Below are 22,496 nucleotides of genomic sequence, written 5' to 3' on the forward strand. Positions count from 1 at the left end.
GACATAATCTAAAAAAAAAAAAAAAAAAAAATCTGGAAATCACAATGTATGATTTTTTAATAATTTATTTGTATGTTACTGCTGCAAATAAGTATTTGAACACCTACCACCCAGCAAGAATTCTGGCTCACACAGACCTGTTAATTTTTCTTTAAGAAGCCCTCTTATTCTGCACTCTTTACCTGTATTAATTGCACCTGTTTGAACCTGTTACCTGTATTAAAGACACTTGTTCACACGCTCAATCAATCACACTCCAATCTTCCCACCATAGCCAAGACCAAAGAGCTGTCTAAGGACACCAGGGACAAAACTGTAGACCTGCACAAGGCTGGCATGGACTACAGGACAACAGGTAAGCAGCTTGGTAGAAGATAACAACTGTTATGATTTTTTATTAGAAAGTGGAAGAAACACAAGATGACTGTCAATCTCCCTCAGTCTGGGATTCCATGCAAGATCTCCCTTTGTGGGGTAAGGATGAGTCTGAGAAAGCTCAGAACTACACAGGAGGACCTGGTCAATGACCCAAAGAGAGCTGGGACCACAGTCACAAAGATTACATTAGTAACACATGATGCTGTCATGGTTTAAAATCCTGCAGGGCAGCAAGGTCCCCCTGCTCAAGCCAGCATGTCCAAGCCCGTTTGAAGTTCACCAGTGACCATCTGGATGATCCAGAGGAGGCATGGGAGAAGGTCATATGGTCAGATGAGACCAGAATAGAGCTTTTTGAAATCAACTCCACTTACCATGTTTAGAGGATGAGAACACCCCCAAGAAAACCATCCCAACCGTGAAGCATGGGGGTGGAAACATCATACTCTGGGGGTGTTCTTCTGCAAAGGGGACAGGACGACTGCACCGAATTGAAGGGAGGATGGATGGGGTCATGTATTGTGAGATTTTGGCAAACAACCTCCTTCCCTCAGTAAGAGCATTGAAGATGGGTCATGGCTGGGTCTTCCAGCATGACAATGACCCCAAAGAAGCATTTCAAGGTCCTGGAGTGGCCTGGCCAGTCTCCAGACCTGAACTCAATAGAAAATCTTTGGAGGGAGCTGAAACTCCAAACCTGAAAGATTTGGAGAAGCTCTGTATGGAAGAGTGGACCAAAATCCCTGCTGCAGTATGTGAAAACCTGGTGAAAAACTACAGGAAACGTTTGACCTCTGTAATTGCAAACAAAGGCTACTGTACCAAATATTAATATTGATTTTGGCAGGTGTTCAAATACTTATTTGCAGCAGTAACATACCATCAAATTATTAAAAAAAATCATACATTGTGATTTCAGGATTTTTTTTTTTTTTTTTTTTTTTTTTTTGATTATGTCTCTTACAGTGGACATGCACCTAAGATGAAAATTTCAGCCCCCTCCATGATTTCTAAGTGGGAGAACTTGCAAAATTGCAGGGTGTTCAAATACTTATTTTCCTCGCTGTATATGTAGTCCCAAATAAATTAAATGATCTTGTATGGATGAACTTTATATATATATATATATATATATATATATATATATATATATATATATATATATATATATATATATATATATATATATATATATACACACACATAAATGGCTACTTTTGTCTTTCTGTCTGTCCGGAATAGGCTCTAAAACTACAAAAGGTGAACTCCCCAAAGTTACATATTCTGAAACACCATGACATGGGCTACAACCTGGTACTATTTTCAAACAAAAAAAATTAATATTAAGACAACAATATTAACAATAATCTGATACATACAGTTGAACCATATGTACCTCAGTGGCAGTTGTACTCCAGCACAAATCTCTCAGCTTTAATAGCTGGCCGCTGGCCCTATGCATATATGCAGGAGCTGGGCTATCTGCTGCTGGCTGCTGGCTAGCACACATAGCGTGGGTGTGCATGCCAGCTTGGTTGTATAACCAAGCAGATTCAAATATCCCCCTTGATATGAATGCATTCTTTCTCTGCACATGCTACATGTGGGTGCTACAAACCTGTTTGACTCTCCTTGAAAAGATTTGAAGAACTCTACAGACTTTAGTGTTTTCAGACCTGTTTATAGCAAAAACAAATGTGAGTATTCTGTCATTTACTGACTAATCATATACTGAACATTTTGATTGTAAGAATATAAATACACAATTCAATACAAAGTAACTTTCTTCCATGTGCTTTGTTATCCCCATACTCCCCTCTACCAATATTACACCCATGATATTTGACACCATGTGTGAATGAGTAGATATGCCATCCTACTTAAAAATAGTCCTTAAATCTGGTTTAATCATTATGGCAGTATTCACCCTCAAATTGAGATTTGTCTGTACCTAATGGCCAATACTGCGTTATGTTTATCAACTTCAGAATAAATACAGGGTAAACTCTTCATAATGCTGTCCCCAGGAACAAGGATTTAGACCTGCAGATAAGGTGCCAGCTCAGAGATGTAGATGGGTTCTCCCCATGCCAGGCATTGGTGGCTGAGAGGGGGTGGGGTCAATCCACATGAATTTTGATAAAACGTATACACAATCACTACGATATAATACTTATCAGAATACAGCCTATTCCTTCTTGGAATGAAGGTTTTCACTCTTAGCACAGAGCTTTCAACTACAGGCTCTGCAAATTAAACTTTAAAAGTTTACTGGAAGGCTGTAAATTAAACTTTAAAAGTTTACTGGATAAAATATCAAGCTTTGTCTTTTCTTGCAATTTTTACATGTATTTCTAAACATTTGCACATTTTCTAAAAATAAAGGTGTAGAGTGTACATGATGTGTATCACTTGCCTAGCGTGGATCATAATGTATCAGGCAAATGCATGTTTTCTGGATCACAGTGGCACTCTGCAGATCATTTGAAAAAGTGATGTAGTTCTAACTGCTGATGGGGCAGCACCCTTTCAATCAGCCAGTAAGCGGGCATAGAGCCTGTGTTCTCCAATGGCGCGTTGTATATAGGCTGCTCATTATGATGTAAATATCATAAATTAAATTTTGTTATTTATCAACTCTTCACAACCTGCTGTCCTATTATAGCAGTGCACTAGCTTTGGGGTTGATCTAATAGTTTTGGTATGTTGATGTTTCATGGCTCAAACTGTTTTTAGTGGTCAAATCTCTTTTTTTTACAATTGAAAAGATTGTTTGTTCTCTAAATATACCAATGAATGCATAACTTTAAGAAATATGCAAGGCAACATTTACACCATTTAAAGATGGAATGACTAAAAGTGTGCAAAAAGAAACAACTACTTTTGCTGATAATGTGGCTGGCCTGAATATGGCAGAACCTGCGATCTTCCACAGTTAGTCAGATGCTCCAGAGTTGGTAACCCCAATCAGCTGTATATCCACTTTCCTGACAGAAGGACAAGGAACATTGTCTACCAAGAGGCTCTTCAGAACTATTGGTCAGTAAAAGCTACATTTAAATATATATTCATCTCAAATCCAAAATTAACATTTGCTTAAAAGCCATTTTATTTTTGTAGCACTCTTATAAACTAGATTTGCAATGTATCAACAATTATAAAGGTCATAACATCAATTCTGATTAATGATTATGAGCATACTTGATCTGCAATATAAAGTCTGAAGAACTTCATTGTTGTTTCTTGCTTGCAGCAAAATTCAGTTTTCTCTCTTGGTTTGGTGATTCCACCTATTTTGGGTTTTTAGTTCAAACCTTTGCCTATTCGGACTACATATATACTTATAAGATATCTACAATTATGACAAAATATAAACTTTGGAATATTTTGCAGATTATATCTTAAACAGGTTAACCTGGGCAACGCCGGGTACCCCAGCTAGTATGTGTATATATATATATATATATATATATATATATATATATATATATATATATATATATATATATATATATCCATCCATCCATCCATCCATCCTTTTTCTTCTGCTTTATCCGGAGTCGGGTCACGGGGGCAGCAGCTCAAGCAAAGCCGCCCAGACCTCCTGATCCACACACACCTCCTCCAGCTCCTCTGGGGAACCCCAAGGCGTTCCCAAGCCAGCCGAGAGATGTAGTCCCTCCAGCATGTCCTGGGTCTTCCCCGGGGCCTCCTCCCGATGGGATGTGCCCGGAACACCTCTTCAGCGAGGTGTCCGAGTGACTGAGCTCCTCACCCTATCTCTAAGGGAGTGCCCAGCCACCCTGCGGAGGAAACTCATCTCAGCAGCTCGTACTCGCGATCTTGTTCTTTCGGTCATGAGCCAAATCTCATGACCATAGGTGAGGATCGGAACATAGCTCAATCAGTAAATCGAGAGCTTTGCCCTCCTACTCAGCTCTCGATTTACCACGACGGTCTGATACAGCGACTGCATCACTGCAGACGCTGCACCGATCCGTCTGTCGATCTCACACTCCAGCCGTCCCTCACTCGTGAATAAGACCCCGAGATACTTAAACTCCTCCACTTGAGGCAAGGACACTCCACCGACCCGAAGAGGGCAAAGCACCTTTTTCCGGTCGAGAACCATGGCCTCGGATTTGGAGGTGCTGATTTTCATCCCGGACGCTTCACACTCAGCTGCAAACCGCCCCAGTGCACGCTGAAGGTCCTGATTTGACGAAGCCAACAGAACACATCGTCCGCAAACAGCAGAGATGAGATTCTGTGGTTCCCAAACCAGACCCCCTCTACACCCTGGCTGTGCCTAGAAAGTCTGTCCATAAAGTGTATATATATATATATATATATATATATATATATATATATATATATAATACAAATAATGGATGGTAAGGAGTCCAACATAGAGAAATACTGGATGAAGAAAAGTTATATTGGACGAGGCGTAGCCAAGTCCAATATAACTCTTCTTCATCCAGTATTTCTCTATGTTGGACGACTTGCCATCCATCAGTTATGTTCTCCACCCCCCTCCCAAATTAAGCAAACAACAAAGAGTCAAGTAAATTAGATCATTTTATTTTGTTATGAACAGCATATGATTGATTCTGATGCGCTGAATGCTTCTAAAACGTCAGTAGCGTGCTTGTCTACCTTCTTAGTGTTTTTGGCATCCTTGGAGTTCAATATTTCCACCAGTTCCTCCTCTGTGAACTCAGCAAACCTCACTGGCAGATGATTTTCTGCTGTTCTTGACATGTTTGTTGCCATTTTTTCAACCAGCATCTGTCAGCTAGTTCCTGACCTTTGTATGCCGCACTCTGATTGGCTAGCTGTTGGCAGTAAGCTCTAACGCTATTGGTCAGTGGGAACTGATCCAATATAACTTTTGGTCCTAGCCTTTTTGGATCCTTTTGGATCCAATATAACTTTCTGGCACCAAGCATGACAAAATACAGGTAAATGATGGACAGAAAGGCTAATCTGTGATTGGCTATTGCAATCTGAGTGGAGAATATATATATATATATATATATATATATATATATATATATATATATATATATATATATATATATATATATATATATATATATATATATATATATAATATGGTGGAAATCCTGCTCATAATTGAATTGAGTTCATCCAATGCATCAGTTTAGTGTAGTGAAATAAACATTGCATGTGATGTTGTGTCCACTCAGTCCCTGTCTCATGTCCAGGACTCTTTCATGTCATGTCCTCTTTCCTTTTTTCTTCTCAGGGTCTCCTCAGCCTGGCTTCCCTGTATACACCTGGAGGTTTCATGCATATAGTTCATGATCCCATATTTTGCGGGTTTATAGTTAGTATGTACTTTCTGAAGGGACAGCGGCACCTAAATGGCATCAGCTGCTCATCAACAGTGGCATTATGCCTGGTGTTGTAAAAGAAGGGGAGGCACCGTGCTCACTTGTCCCGCACTGTTCTGATGGCAGCCAGCTTCTCAACTTTGCCACTGAACTGGTCCGTCAACTCTGTTATCAAAACACGTGATCCTGGAAAGAATGTGAATGTTTCCCAGAGACATTGTTGCACAGAAACAGTTTCTTGCCGTCTGCAAATCCCACAATGAATCTGCGGATTCGTTTGCGGAGCCGAAAACCAGCAAGGATAAGAACCCCAAAGTATGCATGTAAATGAGTTTGGTTGATTTCCTTCTGTCTTTCTCCAAAACCACACCTTCTCTCCAAAATAGGTGAATTCCAGAATTATTTTCTGGGTAGAATCCAAAAAGGAAATGTCAAAAGAAGACTCCATATCCTGCAAATGGGTAACTGTCATACATGTTGGTCCTGGTTGCATATGTACTTTATCACACTGGCAGCAATTTGGGCAAGAAAACCATTTAGTTTCCAGTGTTTTTTACATCCATATGTGCCCAGTTGCTTTAGGGTGATGGATAGTCGTGGGGCTGATACTTGGGCTGATTCTAGATGAGGTCGTGGTGCTTGTCCAGGGATTGGCCTGGAGCTGGATGCCTTTTTTGAAGCTGGCTGATGCTCAGTTTCATCTTCTTCAAAATCACTGTCAGACTCTGAATGGACAAAAATGTGATCTTCATAATCTGAAAATTCTTCCTCTTCATGATATTCCAAAGCATCTCTCACTCCCAAAATCATTCTCTGAGCAGAAAATATTTTTTGTCATCTTGATCAACTGTGAAAAGGACTCACACAGGTACCCCCCGCACCCCAATTTGTAGCTGGGATAGTATGTGAAAATTTTTTTAGAATGATTCCGATTAGACAAAAGGTAAAATATGTTGGAATGTGGGTGCAGAAAAGGTTCTCGAAATGCAGCAAAGTTGTAACCCTGTGACAACACAAACAAACATGCACACACACACACACACACACACACACACACACACACACACACACACACACACACACACACACACACACACACACACACACACACTGTAACATGAGTCTGAGGTTGAAAAATAAATAATTACCTAATTTCTTTTTAAATTTAACAAACTGGTCCCACAGACCCAAACACCACATAAGGCTTAAGATTCAAGCTGCCATATTCTGAATCATCTGGAGACATCTTACTGTCTTATGTAGCAAACTAGAAAATAAAACATTACACAAGAAAATCACCAGTGTTAAATTAACACTGACAGTGAACATATGGTCCCACTCTGGACAGAGTAGGACCATATGTACACTGGCAGTATTAATTTAACACTGCCAATGTACATCATACGGACAAAGTGAGGAACCTTGGGGTAATTTTTTTGATCCTACGTTGTCTTTTGATCACCAACATTAGAGACATTACGAGGACTGCTTTCTTCCATCTGTGAAATACGTATAGTGAAGATTCCCCCCATCCTGTCTGTGGCTGATGCTGAGACCCCGATTCATGCTTTTGTTTCTTCTAGATGGACTATTGTAATGTCCTATTTTCAGGGTTACCGCAGTCCAAAATTAGGGGTCTCCAGCTGGTTCAGAATGCTGCTGCCAGACTTTTGACACGAAGCAGAAGGTTTGGCCATATTACCCCCATTCTGGCATCTCTTCATGGGCTTCAGATTTTAAAGTTTTACTGCTAACCTACAACATTGTTCATGGATTGGCACCTTGCTACCTGGCTGACTTGGTGAAGCCCTACGTACCGGCCCAGGCACTGCGTTCCCAGCATGCCCAGCTGCTTTGTGCTTCTAAGGTAAAGAAAAAGTCAGTGGGTCAAACAGCCTTCTCTTACCAGGCCCCTGCTCTGTGGAACAGTCTCCCTGTGTCACTGAGGTAGTCTGATTCTGTGGACATTTATAAGTCTAGGCTCAAGACATAGGTCATAGGCTCAAGACATAAGTCTAGGCTCTAGACATATTTGTTTTCCGATTCTTATGATTAGCATTTTATGTTTTTACAATTTTTCTTGTACTTTTGGTCTTTTATTTCTTTTATTTAATCGTAGTGTTTTTTAATCTTTTAATTCTTTTTAATCTGTTTTTAAATTATTTTCATGTGAGGCACCTTGAGACAATGTTGTTGTGAGTTGGCGCCGTATAAATTGAAATTGAAATAAATTTTAAGTTTTACACTGGTGATTTTACTGTGTACAGTAATGAATTCTAAAAGGCACAAAAGCAGAAATTAATGTTTCAGCACTCACCACAGACTGAATAAGTCTGATCATTGCATTATTGTGTAAATGAAAATGGGAAACGTTTTCTTAATATGCAGGTCAAAATACGATGTGACAAAAGCCACTCTTTAACTCTTTCACTGCGATGAATCACAACTTACCCAGTGTTAATTAATCATAAAGATGTATCTGCCTAACTGGATCAGTAACATTGTCTCAGTTCAAAATTAAAAAAAAAATAATGCAGCCAGACTAACCTCCACTTTTACAATATGAACATGTACATCTACAGGACAACAGCATGACAATGAAAGTCAATGCTGTGGCTGTTTATAATCTGAACAAGAGGTGCTACATAAAGAGACAACAATGGACCTACAACAGAACCTTGAGGTACCCCTAAATTCACTGTGGAAAGTTGCTAAAAAAAAAACAAAACACTGCAGCTGATCTGAGACACAAGGTCTAAGCTATGAAAGTACCTGACCTGAAATGACAAAATAATTTTCAAATCAGGCAGCACGGTGGCTTAGTGGTCAGCACTGTTGCCTCACAGCAAAAGGTCATGGGATTGATTCCCACCTGTGGCCTTTTTGTGTGAAGTTTGCATGTTCTCCCCGTGTTTGCGTGGGTTTCCTCTGGGTGCTCCAGTCCCCCCCCCCCCCCCAACACACACACACACACACACACACACACATTTAAAGACATGCAGGTTAGGTGAACTGGAAACTTTATAACTGCCCAGGTCTCCCTTGCAAAAGAAATCTCAATCTCAATGGGACTAACCTGGTTAAATAAAGGTTAAATTAAAAAAAAGTCTCTTCAACAAAATGCAGAGATCTTTTATATTAAAAGGTGCACTTCCGTAGAGCCAACAACAACAACAACATGGACTCTGCTTCACGAGCCATAACCACCCGAATATCTGTCTGGCTAGAAGATAAATGTAATAGAATAGAATTCTTTATTGTCAAAACATAACTGAATTTAAATTATATAAATATAATGCTAACTATATTGAAAATTAACTGAATATGAAGTTAATTGAATACAGTCTTGCTAAGTATTAAAGCATTCTAAATATTAAGGTATTATAACCCAACATACTACATATGAAACTAACCAAATCTATATTTAACAGAATATAAAGGTAAATGAATACAGTATAATGCCAGCATAATATTAATTAATTGAATATAAAACTAACTGAATCTATATTTAACTGAATATAAAGGAGATTGAACCGGTAACAATTAAAAATAAAGTGAATTGAAAAGGTCTGCGCAGAGGTGCAGGTCATTATTCTGTTCTTGTTCTTTTGGATCTGTCTGCAGCTTTCGACACGGTTGATCATGGTGTTTTCATTGAAAGATTAAGGACATGGGTGGGCACCTCTGGGTGAGTCCTGGATTGGTCCTCGTTCTATCTTTGTAACAGGAGTTTCTCGGTTGCTGCAGCTAAGTATGTCGTCTTCAGCCATTCTGTTCTGTGATGTGCCCTAAGGTTCTGTTCTAGGACCTATTTTAATTGTGTTGTATTTGCTCCCACTTGGACATATCTTGAGTACTTTTGAAGATGTTGTATATCATTGTTATGCAGATGATATCCAGCTGTATGTCTCGTTTACACCTCAGAATGTTGCTGAGGTATCTGTCTTTGTTCTTGTTTGTGCCCCAGACAAATTCATTCCTCACTGATTATGAACCTCGGATCTCTGTCTTCTTCAGTTCACTCAACAGTCACAAATCTGAGTGTTACATTTGACCAGGCTCTCAATTTTGATTCACACTAGCCGTTTTGTGTAATCTTGCTTCTTCCATTTATGGAACATTGCCCACCATAAAAACATTATGTCTCAAGCTGAGCTGGAAATGATCATCTATGCTATTACTTCGTCACGTCTCAATTATTGTAATTCGCTGTTCCTCAGTAAGTGTTCTCTGGATCGCTTACAAACGGTCCAGAATGCGGCTGCAAGGCTTCTTACAAGGTCTTCTAAGAGGTCTCATGTGACACCTATTCTGTCTTCTTTGCATTTGCTTCCCATATAGTTCATACTGCAGTTTAAATTCTTGGTGATGACTTTTAGAGCTCTGCACGGTCAAAGGCCTCTCTTGGTTCCTCGGTCAAGGTTGAAGCCCAAAGGAGACTGTCCATTTGAGGATGTGGCTTCCAAACTGTGGAATGCACTCCCACTGCATCTATGACCTATGGACTCTGTTGAAACTTTTAAAGACAAGCTCAAGACCCATTTCGACAGGCTTGTTCTTCACTAGTTTTATGTTACTGCTGTTTTATTTTCTGTATTTGTATTTTATGCTGTTGTGTAGCACACAGTGTGGCCAAGTGGATAGTGTGCTTGGATTCAGTGCGGAAGGGTCCCAGTTCAAACCCACCCCTGCCACATTTCCCCATGTACTGTGAAGTTGCATCAGGAAGGGCATACGGTGTAAAATTTCTGTAGATTCACCTCAGATCTGCTGTAGTGACCCTGAGTGAAAACAAAGGAGCAGCCAAAGGGACTTACTTCTACTATTTTATTTTTTGTCATTGTAAAGCACTTTGTGATTTTATCTTGAAAGGTGCTATCCAAATAAACTTTAATGAACTTTAATAAACTTTACTACTTACTAACAACAGAAAACTAACTGAATACAAAACTAAAAGTATATAAAGTTATCAGAACCAAAAACTAGCTAAATATAAAGTCAAATAAACGTTATTCGACAGAATACAAACTTTATATGTGGAAAACACAGGTCACAGCTTGCAATCATATTTTGTTAATACAGATGTCCAAAATAATGGATGTGTAAAACAAAATCAATATGATGACTTATGTTCAATTAAATATTAAATTAAAAAAATTTAATTTAAATAAATATTTACGATCATGGCATTCATTCGGTACCAGAAATTATGAAGGTAGCTGTCCGTGTGGACAAAGTATTAGACTTTATTCAGTGCTTCCATAACATGAAATAATAGTTGAAAGAATATGAAGGTGGAGGTCCACATCCACTGCAGGTGCACTCGTGGTCGACAAGGTCAATTCGGGACAAACAGGTCCGGTTGCATCGCCTGCAGACGAAGATTTGGTCAGGATTCATTGTCGTAGCGTCTCCATTCTTCCCCCTGCATGTTTTGTTCTTAAGTGTGGCTCTGGAACATTCCATCTTTCACGGAATTAAATATTAGTTCCATTGAAAGAATGACAAAACATTCATTATTTGTTTTATATAACAGCTAAAATAGATCCTTGTCATTTAATGTTTTATTAATTTATAAACAACAGAAAAGGGACTTACATTTTGGTGTTCGTCACTGGTTCTTTGACGTCAACAGTCCAACACAAACTTTAAATAGGAGTCCAAAATTGTTCTCAGTCAACTTGGAAAAACTGACAGTTCAGAAATAATTCTGACATTGTAATCCGTGATGCTGTGCACTAACTGTGTACGTCCAAAAAAAAAAAAAAAAAAAAAAAGATTTTGTGTACTTCCTCAGTCCAGTAAAATCACATCAGAAATTTGTCCAGCTTTTCATCCTAACTTCATCCTCTTCATCCTTATAGCTCTTCATGCCTCCAGACGGCTTATGGTGTAGTGGATTTGTTTTTTGTGTGTGTTAGAAGAATTAGCACCATCAATTAGCTCCTTAATTGTCGTCCATCAGCTAAACAAACTCCGTCATGTTTATCTAAATGCTGCCCCCTCTAGTGGGCGGGGTTCGTAGCATGCAATGGTACAAAACATATGGAACCAAATTTGCATGGTAAATGGAACCAAATTGCATACTAACTGCAACACAACACAAATGGGGCAAATAATCCATGTCATGTGACATAGAAAGAACCAATCAAATGACAAGGATCCAGTTAGCCGTTATATAAAATAGAATATAATTATATAATTATCATGATTAATGAACATACACATAGGAGCAGCAAAAGTGAGTTAAGTGTTATTTTCTCAATATCCACAACAACACACTGAATTGACAAAAATATCTCTAATATACTGTATAGTATTAAGTGGTAATTATAAAATATCATGGCTGGTAGCCTACTGTCTGTAGCCCAAAGACAAGTTAAGATGATCATTTACAGTCCCTTTTGCAATAATTTGTGGTGGAATCATATGTTGCTCGATAGACAGACGTACACAAAACAATATGAAGAGGAGGACGAGGAGGAGCAGCAGTTCTTTGCAAACCCACCACGGCACACTCCTCCCCAGGAATTAATCTCGAGATAATTAACTGATTCCAAAACTATGACTCTAAACCTAAACCTTCTTTGAAGCAAAAATTTATTTTTGTGCCCTATTCAAGTTTAACACACGCTGTTATTCAACATTTTAATAGTTATCTTTTGTCAGTATTGACTGTGAGAGGTGATGCTCGGCTCTTTTCTGGTTGCATGCACGTAAAGGAGGAATATATCAATGAACATCCTATTTACAGCCTCTATTTCAGGCTGTAATAAATACACTTCCACTCACATGAGACAGTTGCATGTCTGCTCTATTGTCTGCCATAAATATGCTGGAAGGGTTGGTTAAATATTGATAACACCAATTTTCTGCCTCCCTCTGCACCCCCCTCCAAAAAAAAAAAGAAACCCCTCTCTCCATTACGGGCTTACACACAAACACATACACGTGCACACACATGCACAGCCTTCCCTCTCTCTCCTTCTATCTGCTGGTTATTTCACCCTCACAGTAACCTTGCTTATGCATATTGCATATGTAAATAAAGCACCCCGCCTCTGAAGTAATTGTGTGCATCTTCCACAGCGCTGCATATCTCAGCCCTGCGTTTAAAAGGACATGATATGCAACCACTGAATTCTTAGTTTACCCGTGATTATTCTCTGATGTCAGCCAACCAGCAACATAACAACTATCAGTTTCGTGATAAAGACAAACACTGCAAGTGCATTAAAAAAAACAAAACGCTCTTTCCATTTGTGCAGATACAGAGTTGTTATGGGTGTGGCTCATTGCCCTCACTCCCTTCTTTTTTTATTTGCACACATTGCAAAGACACCAAATAAGGTTACCAGATGTAAAGAAGTGCACAGAAAAAAATGCATACGTCTCCCAAGGTTAAAAAAGGCAGTGTAAAAAAATAAAATAAACTCTCCGTTATGCCCATTTTTGCAGACCAAATAGTCTGAGTGACAGGACTTTTAGTTACCCAGGAATCCAAAGGTTTGAAGGTTTTTTTCTCATTTAGAATTTTGTGTTGTTTCCAAATATTGCCAAAGCCTCTGCTATTTAAGTAAAAAATGAGAATTATTTTATTTAGATCTGAAAAAATTAAAATATTGTTAATTGTTTTTTTTTTTTCTCTTTATTGATGGCACAAATATCCATGAACACAGTCAAGTGAGGTATCAAACAAATGTGACTCATAAAATATGATGAAATAAAAACTTAATGCAATGTATTACTATGGTAACACAATGTAACATTATTATCATTATCAACATTATTATTATCTGTATTATAATAGCGAAGTAGCTTCTGTCTGCTTTGCTGTTTGGTATGCTTATGTATTTTGGGTCAAGGATGAACGCTGAAAAAATGGAAAGTTGATAGGACTAATATTTTTGGAGAAATGAGCAGTTAGAGTTAACCAATAATCAATGAATGTTGTGCTGCAATGCACCATGGGAGTTTGGGGTTTTGGATTTTAAATGTTGTTATTGTGGTTCAGGTTAGTTTAACCCCCAAAGGCCCAGTGTTGTAATATCACAACATTACATTTAAAAAAAAAAAAAACCTCCACCCTTTTTTTTTCTTTTTTAAACTACATTTACATGATAAATAGGTCCCACTGTTCTGTTTTGCAATGCCATTGGATGGCAGAGTGTGTAAATAGACCAGGTTATCTGGCCATGAAGTCATACCACTTGGAGCTCAGCTTTGAAGCACAACACCCTGTCATTTTTGGAGAGATAAATCAAGACTCAAGTAAGTAAAATGTTTGAAATATTTTTTTCTGTTACAATTGATGTGTGTAAATCATGATTATTTGAGGACATGATTGAATATACTGATATTATGAGATTTTTAGCTTGTTTTATCTATGTTGTGATATTACAACGCTGGGGGCAAGTTCTAGCAAAAGTTCAGTCTGCACCTTGCACCTCATACAGAGGAACTGACTTTTCCATTTGTTTGATTTTAGATTAAAATGCAATGTTTTGTGTTACATTAGTAATTAATTGATACATTTCAATTAGAATAAGAAAGTAATAGTATATTTTAGGATAGAAAGAATTATGTAGTAAACATGTAATCTGAAAAATACTGTACTACTGGTCCTCTGTAGCTGCCTCTGGTCTTGAATTGTAATCAGGTGTTAATGTTCTGGGAGGTGGGGATGTAAGTCTGGAATGTGTGAAATTTTAGGAAGGTGGGAATCTTTTGTGTAGACATAAGTACTGTTAATTGATAAAGCTTTTAGTAACACTTACTTTCCAATTGCCAATTCCAATTACTTTGCAATTGCCTGGAAAATAATGAGTTGCTTTTCCATTTCAGAATGACTGAAATCAGGAAGAGCCGTCAATTCTATAGTGTGCAGGATGTGATTGATATCATCCAGAATGGGGACAGTGACTTTGAATTTTCCTCAGGCTCCAGTGATGATGAGGAGCATGGACATCCTAGTGCTGTGGAGAAGGAAAATGAAGAACCTAACAACCACCACACTGTTGATACTCCAGTCCAAGTAGAGACAGTGAATCCATGTGCCCAGGCCATGCCCCGTGACCGGTATCGCTGGCTGAAAAAGGATTTCATCAGTCCCTGTACTGATTTTTCTGGTGAGGATATCACTAATGGTTTCCCCTCCCTCTGCACACCACTGGAGTACTTTCAGAAGTTTGTAACAGAGGACATGATCAAGGATCTGGTTGATAACACCAACCAGTACAGTTTCCAAAAGAATGGAACAACCATAAACACAGGCAAAAAGGAAATAGAACAGATGATTGGTATGTACCTGAAGATGGGCATAGACCAAATGCCTGGAATCAGTCTGTATTGGGAAGCAGACACACGTTACAGCCCTGTCACGGAACAGATTCCAGTCTCTATTGAGATCATTACATTTTGTGAACAATCTGACTGTATCTGAAATGGAACAAAAGTCTGACAAACTTTGGAAACTCAGACCATGGCTTGATGCTTTCAGAGAGAGATGCCTACAGGTTGTCCCAGAAGAACACAATTCTGTGGACGAAATGATGATTCCTTTCAGGGGAAAATTCAGCAGCATCAAGCAATACATGCGTGGAAAGCCAAACCCACGGGGGTTCAAGCTGTGGGTGAGGACCGGAATCTCTGGTATACTATGCGATTTTGATGTGTACCAAGGCAGTGTGAATGGTATGCGGGCAAAATCTGAGCTTGGGATGTCAGGGGATGTTGTGATGAAGCTTGCCTCCACACTTCCACATGGTCAAAACTACAAGATCTACACAGACAGTTATTTCACCAATGTCCCGTTGGTTGTTAGGCTGCATGATTGTGGAATTCATTACACAGGAACAGCCAGACAGGTATGCCTTCCCAACTGTAACCTGGAAGATGAGAAAAGCTTGAAGAAAAAGGGGAGAGGAACACTGAAAAAAGTGAAACACAATGCACTTCATTAAAAGTACTTATTTACATTGGTCTAATGGAAAATTGTGGTTTCCAGTTTAAATCTGCTGGAATCACTTTACAAAATCATAAATATACATTGTGAGAAACTAAAAAAATTTGCTGTAACAAATTACATCAATTTTTTAAAGTTGATCCAAAGTAGCATTTTTTTCAGTGAAGCTTTGATGTCAGAGTGGAGGCAAACCACATTTGTGCAGTGACATGGTATGACAACAGGCAGGTTACACTTTTGTCATCCTTTACTGGGCCACAACCAGTGGAGAAGATTCAGCGCTGGGACAAAACCACCAGAAGATTTGTTGAAGTTGAGAGGCCTCACATTGTCGCTGCCTATAACAAGTTCATGGGCGGAGTGGATTTGTTGGACTCATTTGCAGCAAAATACAAGTTCCCACTGACGTCCTACCGCTGGTACATGTACATTTGCTGGCACACCATTATCCTAGCTGTGATCAATGCTTGGCTCCTCTACAAACGGGACTGCAAAACCTTGGGTGTCCCAAAGAAAGAGATGCTGAGCAGAAGACGGTTCCAGGCCCAGTTGGCATCAACACTGATCATGATCGGCTCAGTGCCAAAACGAGGGCGACCATCTTCAAGCCCTGTGAATTCTCGAGTTGTCATGTCACCCAAGAAGACAAAAGCGCACCCACCGAAGGGAGTTTGCAAAGACATGACTGGACATTTTCCAATCAAAGGTGGTAGGGGACGGTGCAGACAGTGTACTAATGGCTACACTACCACTTTGGACTAATCACTCTTAAGGAATCAGCATGAATTGTACAGTTTGGAATCACTGTCTTGAAATGTCATATTAATTTTTGTAATAAAGTTTTTTCATAAAAATATGACTGGTGACCATTGTTATTATTAATATTATTATTATTGTTGTTGTTGATGATGTTGTGTGGATACATAGTCTTCTGTGTCCCTTTATAAGCAGGAAAGTAGAAACAAACCCTTATGATGTGTTCAGAGTGAGACTGAAATTCTGCAATCCTTCAGGCCCAAAGTTGCAGTATTACAACATCCCCCAAAAACTTACTAAAATGTCAAAATTAAAAAAAAAAAAAACCCACTGATTTCTGCCACCTAGAACAACATCTAAGTGGTTGAACATTTTTTTTTCACTTTTTTTCTATATTTGGGCTTCTGGGGGTTAACAGTGTTGTTAGTGTTATTGATTTATTGTGATTTTGTAGTACATTTGGTTTAATCACTTTAGTTATGTTGCCATTACCATGGGTGAGTTCAGTCTCATGTTGCTGACACAAGTGAAATGTGTATTGTGTTTGATCTCCATCTTGTTTGTGTCTAAAATTAGAAACACCTGCATGCATAAATGCAAACAGCTGTGCGTGCATGCAACTTCGCTCAGGGACAAAGAGAGCACAGCTGACATCTGCCGTTTGGCATGCTTATGTATTTTGGGTCAAGGATGAATGCCACGAAAATGGAACACTGATAGGACTAAGTTTTCGAGAAGCTAAGAACATTATCTAACATTGCTAATTACGTTATGGACTCATGCACCTTTCCAGCAGGGGGCAGTAAATCATCTTTATATTAAAAGCGTGAGTGCATGATTATATTTAGAAAGTTCAATGCAAGTACATAATATAATTGTAAATACATTAAAAATACATGGATGACACAAGAAAGTGAAAACACTTATTTCCATTGTGGTCAATTTAAAAATCAAATTACAAAATAGAAGTAATAATATACTACTACTACTACTACTACTAATAATAATAATAACTAGGACTGCAAGCAGTCATATACGGGCCCTCGTTCCGCGTGACCGCCTACCCAGGCCAGTGGGTGCCCTTGTGACCACATGTGGGCATGTGCATGCAGGGGTAACCAGTCATCACACAGTTAAAATTTTAAACAAATCACACAATGCATCAAGGAGTTATGACATGTTGATTGTTCATCCACTAGGGGGCGCTCAGTATACAAACAGAGGGGCTGGGTGTGTTCAGGGGCCATCCGTCATCATACATGTGAAGTTTCAAGTCAATCAGGCAAAGCATGAAGAAGTTATCATGACTTGATGTTCTATGGCAAAGGGTCAAAATGGCGGCACCATAGCGGGCACACCCTTCAACATAGAGAAAAGCTTTTGATAACTTTTGGTCAGTATCATCTTTGGATGCAGTCAAAGAAGTTTGAAGTGCATTGGACAAAATCCCTAGGAGGAGTTCGTTCAAATACAACATGTGGAAATCAGGCCAAAATGAGAAGAAAATTCAAAATGGCCGACTTCCTGTTTGGAGTAGACTCATGGTGCAAGAGACTTTTTTGTACGTCTATGCAAGTCACACGTGTGTACCAATTTTCATCTCCCTACTCCAAAAAAACCCCTATGGGGAGGGGTTTTTGAAAGTTTCAAGGGGGCGCTATTGAGGCATTTTGCCCTGCTCATGGGCGACGCCCCTATGAATTGTAAGAGGTTGTTGTGCTCGACCTGTGTATCAATTTTCATGATGATGTGACAAAATTAAAGCCATCAAAATGAAGAACGTAATTTCATGGCGAATGGGCAATATTTGGCACGCCGCCACACGGACACCATTACTCGTAACTTCACGGCGTTCATCGCCTACGTTCACCAATTTGTTCTGCATGTTTTACAAGTGGAATGAAGTTGATTGGGTTCAGTATGTGACATCAGGACCTCTTAAAGTAAAAATAGGACATTTCCCGCCACCACCGGGGGGCGCTATGGCGCAGGTGGGAACTTAAGATATGTAGACGTTCAGGGCGGAGCCCTCATCATGTCCAGCAAGTTTGAAGGATCTACAATGAAGTATGTGGGCGTGACAGCCGTTCGAAGTGAAATGGCGTGCTCCGAAAAGCTCGCCAAAGTTTGACGACCCCTAGCAGCCACGCCTTTTGACTTAATTAGAATCTTTTGATAACTTTTGATCACCATTATGTTCTGATGATTTTGACCAAATTTGAAGATGATCGGATGAAATCCCTAGGACGAGTTCGTTCAAATGTAAGTAGTGGAAATGGCCAAAAATGGCAGAAATTTTCTCAAAATCGAAACTTAAAATCAAAATGGCCGACTTCCTGTCGATATTTCACCATAACAGTAAGAGACTTTTTCGTGCGTCCTGGCATGGTAAATATGTGTACCGAATTTCGTGAGGCTACGACGAAAAAAGCCCAATGCGGAGGGGTTTTTGAAAATTGCTAGGGGGCGCTATTTCGCAATTTTTCTGCGACCATGTGCGACGCCCCCAAAATATCGAATTTCGGATCCAGCCGGATGACTTTGGAAAGTTTGGTGAGTTTTTGAGCATGGGAAGATGCCGAAATTTCGATTTCAAGAGTGAGAATAATAATAATAATAATAATAATAATAATAATAATAATAATAATAACTAGGACTGCAAGCAGTCATATACGGGCCCTCGTTCTGCGCAACCGCCTACCCAGGCCACTGGGTGCCCTTGTGACCACATGTGGGCATGTGCATGCAGGGGCAACCACTCATCACACAGTTAAAATTTTAAACAAATCACACAATGCATCAAGGAGTTATGACATGTTGATTGTTCATCCACTCGGGGGCGCTCAGTGTACAAACAGAGGGGCTGGGTGTGTTCAGGGGCCAACCGTCATCATACATGTGAAGTTTCAAGTCAATCAGGCAAAGCATGAAGGAGTTATCATGACTTGATGTTCCATGGCAGGGGGTCAAAATGGCGGCACCATAGCGGCCACACCCTTGAACACAGAGAAAAGCTTTCGATAACTTTTGGTCGGTATCATCTTCGGATGCTGTCATAAATAAGAGAAAAAGGTGTTAAAGAATATCCTGCCCCTTTTTACATAAGCACTGGTACAGTTGTTAAGGAAAATAAAGCTATTGCAGATCATTTTAATGATTATTTTGTAAATGTGGGTAAAACATTTAGCTGATTTGATTGTATCTTTTGGACTGCATTCTTTGGATTACTGTAAAACAATTAATAAAATTCAGGATTCAATGTTCATTAAAGAAACTGATGAATATGAAATAACTGACATTGTTCGTAAACTCAAGGGGAAAAAAAAAATCAATTGATAGTGATAATTTTGATATGTCTTTGATTAAAAATATTATTGATTGTATTGTTAAACCTTTTACCTATATTTGTAACTTGTCACTAATGACTGGGAATTTTTTTCAAAATGAAATTGGCTAAAGTGATACCGCTGTTTAAATCTGGAGACAAACATGTCTTCTCAACTTATATAGACCAATCTCATTCCTGCCACAATTTTCCAAAATTTTGGAAAAGCTATTTTTAAAGAGGTTATATGATTTCATAAGTAAACATCACATACTTAGCGAACAGCAATATGGTTTTAGAAAAAAATCACACTACTTCACTGGCTGTAATTGATTTTGTTGAACAGATTTTGTTGAACAGATTACAAATGCAATTGAAAATAAGCAATATACTGTTGAGTTTTTTTTTTTTTTTTTTGATTTACAGAAAGTATTTGATACTATAGACCACATTACTATAGACCACATTGTGCCATTGGACAAACTACAGAGGTATGGTATCATGTGATTGGCATATGATTGGATAGTTAGCTATTTATACAAGAGATATCAGTGTGTACATATTGGTGGGACAAATTCTGAACTCGTGAAAATTACTTGGTGGGTGCCCCAGGGTTCAGTTCTGAGGCCGTTGTTGTTTCTTCGGTATATTAATGACATATGTTTGGTTTCCAAGTCCGTCAGTTGTATTTTGTTTGCTGATGATACAACTGTGTTTTGTAGTGGGGATCACTTCACTTGGGACAGACCTTGGACATGATGGAGAAGGAACTACAGAAGTTTAAACAATGGTTTGATTCAAACAAATTATCGCTCCACTTTGGTAAGACAAAGTGTATTATATTTGGAAACAAGTCCAGGAGTTCCTGCAGATATTTATTATTAAATGATAATGAAATTGAAATTGTAACTGATACAAAATTTCTTGGTGTTGTTGTTGATGATAAACTGAGCTGGAAAACACATATTAATTTTGTTAAATCCAAAATGTCAAACGCCATTGCAATTCTGCATAAAGCACAAGATTTAATTTCCCAACACTCATTAACTATTTTATGTCATTCATTGCTCGTTCCATACATGACCTACTGTATTGAGGTATGGGGAAATACATATAAAACTAATACTAATCCAATATTTTTCTTGTTCTGATTGACTGCCGTGTTTTTGACCACGTGCCCGTTTTCTGGACCACACCCTGCCTAATGTATTTGTTACCTTTGCTGATCATTGACTGCCTTCTTGTGTACTGAATCCTGTCTGTGACCTGACTAAACCTTTTTGAACATCAAAGGCCTGAGTCAGAGTCTAGCATTTGTGTCCATCCTCCTCTGGTTCCTGAGCCTGATAGATGTACAGTAGTGTTCAGAAAAATAGTAGTGCTATGTGACTAAAAAGATTAATCCAGGTTTTGAGTATATTTCTTATTGTTACATGGGAAACAAGGTACCAATAGATTCTCACAAATCCAACAAGACCAAGCATTCATGATATCTACACTCTTAAGGCTATGAAATTGGGCTATTAGTAAAAAAAATTAGAAAAGGAGGTGTTCACAATAATAGTAGTGTGGCATTCAGTCAGTGAGTTCGTCAATTTTGTGGAACAAACAGGTGTGAATCAGGTGTCCCCTATTTAAGGATGAAGCCAGCATCTGTTGAACATGCTTTTCTCTTTGAAAGCCTGAGGAAAATGGAACGTTCAAGACATTGTTCAGAAGAATAGCGTAGTTTGATTAAAAAGTTGATTGGAGAGGGGAAAACTTATACGCAGGTGCTAAAAATGATAGGCTGTTCATCTACAATGATCTCCAATGCTTTAGAATGGACAAAAAAACCAGAGACGTGTGGAAAAAATGGAAAACAACCATCAAAATGGATAGAAGAATAACAAGAATGGCAAAGGCTCACCCACTGATCAGCTCCAGGATGATCAAAGACAGTCTGGAGTTACCTGTAAGTGCTGTGACAGTTAGAAGACGCCTGTGTGAAGCTAATTTATTTGCAAGAATCCCCAGCAAAGTCCCTCTGTTAAATAAAAGATGTGCAGAAGAGGTTACAGTTTGCCAAAGAACACATCAACTAGCCTAAACAGAAATGGAGGAATATTTTGTGGACTGATGAGAGTAAAATTGTTCTTTTTGGGTCCAAGGGCTGCAGACAGTTTGTGAGACGACCCCCAAACTCTGAATTCAAGCCACACTTCACAGTGAAGACAGTGAAGCATGGTGGTGCAAGCATCATGATATGGGCATGTTTCTCCTACTATGGTGTTGGGCCTATATATCGCATACCAGGTATCATGGATCAGTTTGGATATGTCAAAATACGTGAAGAGGTCATGTTGCCTTATGCTGAAGAGGACATGCCCTTGAAATGGGTGTTTCAACAAGACAATGACCCCAAGCACACTAGTAAACGAGCGAAATCTTGGTTCCAAACCAACAAAATTAATGCCTCGCAGATGTGAAGAAATCATGAAAAACTGTGGTTATAAAACTAAATACTAGTTTAGTGATTCACAGGATTGCTAAAAAAGCAGTTTGAACATAATAGTTTTGAGTTTGTAGCGTCAACAGCAGATGCTACTACAGTATTATTGTGAACACCCCATTTTCTACTTTTTTACTAACAGCCCAATTTCATAGCCTTAAGAGTGTGAATATCGTGAATGCTTGGTCTTGTTGGATTTGTGAGAATCTACTGAATCTACTG

This window comes from Thalassophryne amazonica, chromosome 5 (assembly GCF_902500255.1).
Source record: "Thalassophryne amazonica chromosome 5, fThaAma1.1, whole genome shotgun sequence".
Classification (NCBI taxonomy): domain Eukaryota; kingdom Metazoa; phylum Chordata; class Actinopteri; order Batrachoidiformes; family Batrachoididae; genus Thalassophryne; species Thalassophryne amazonica.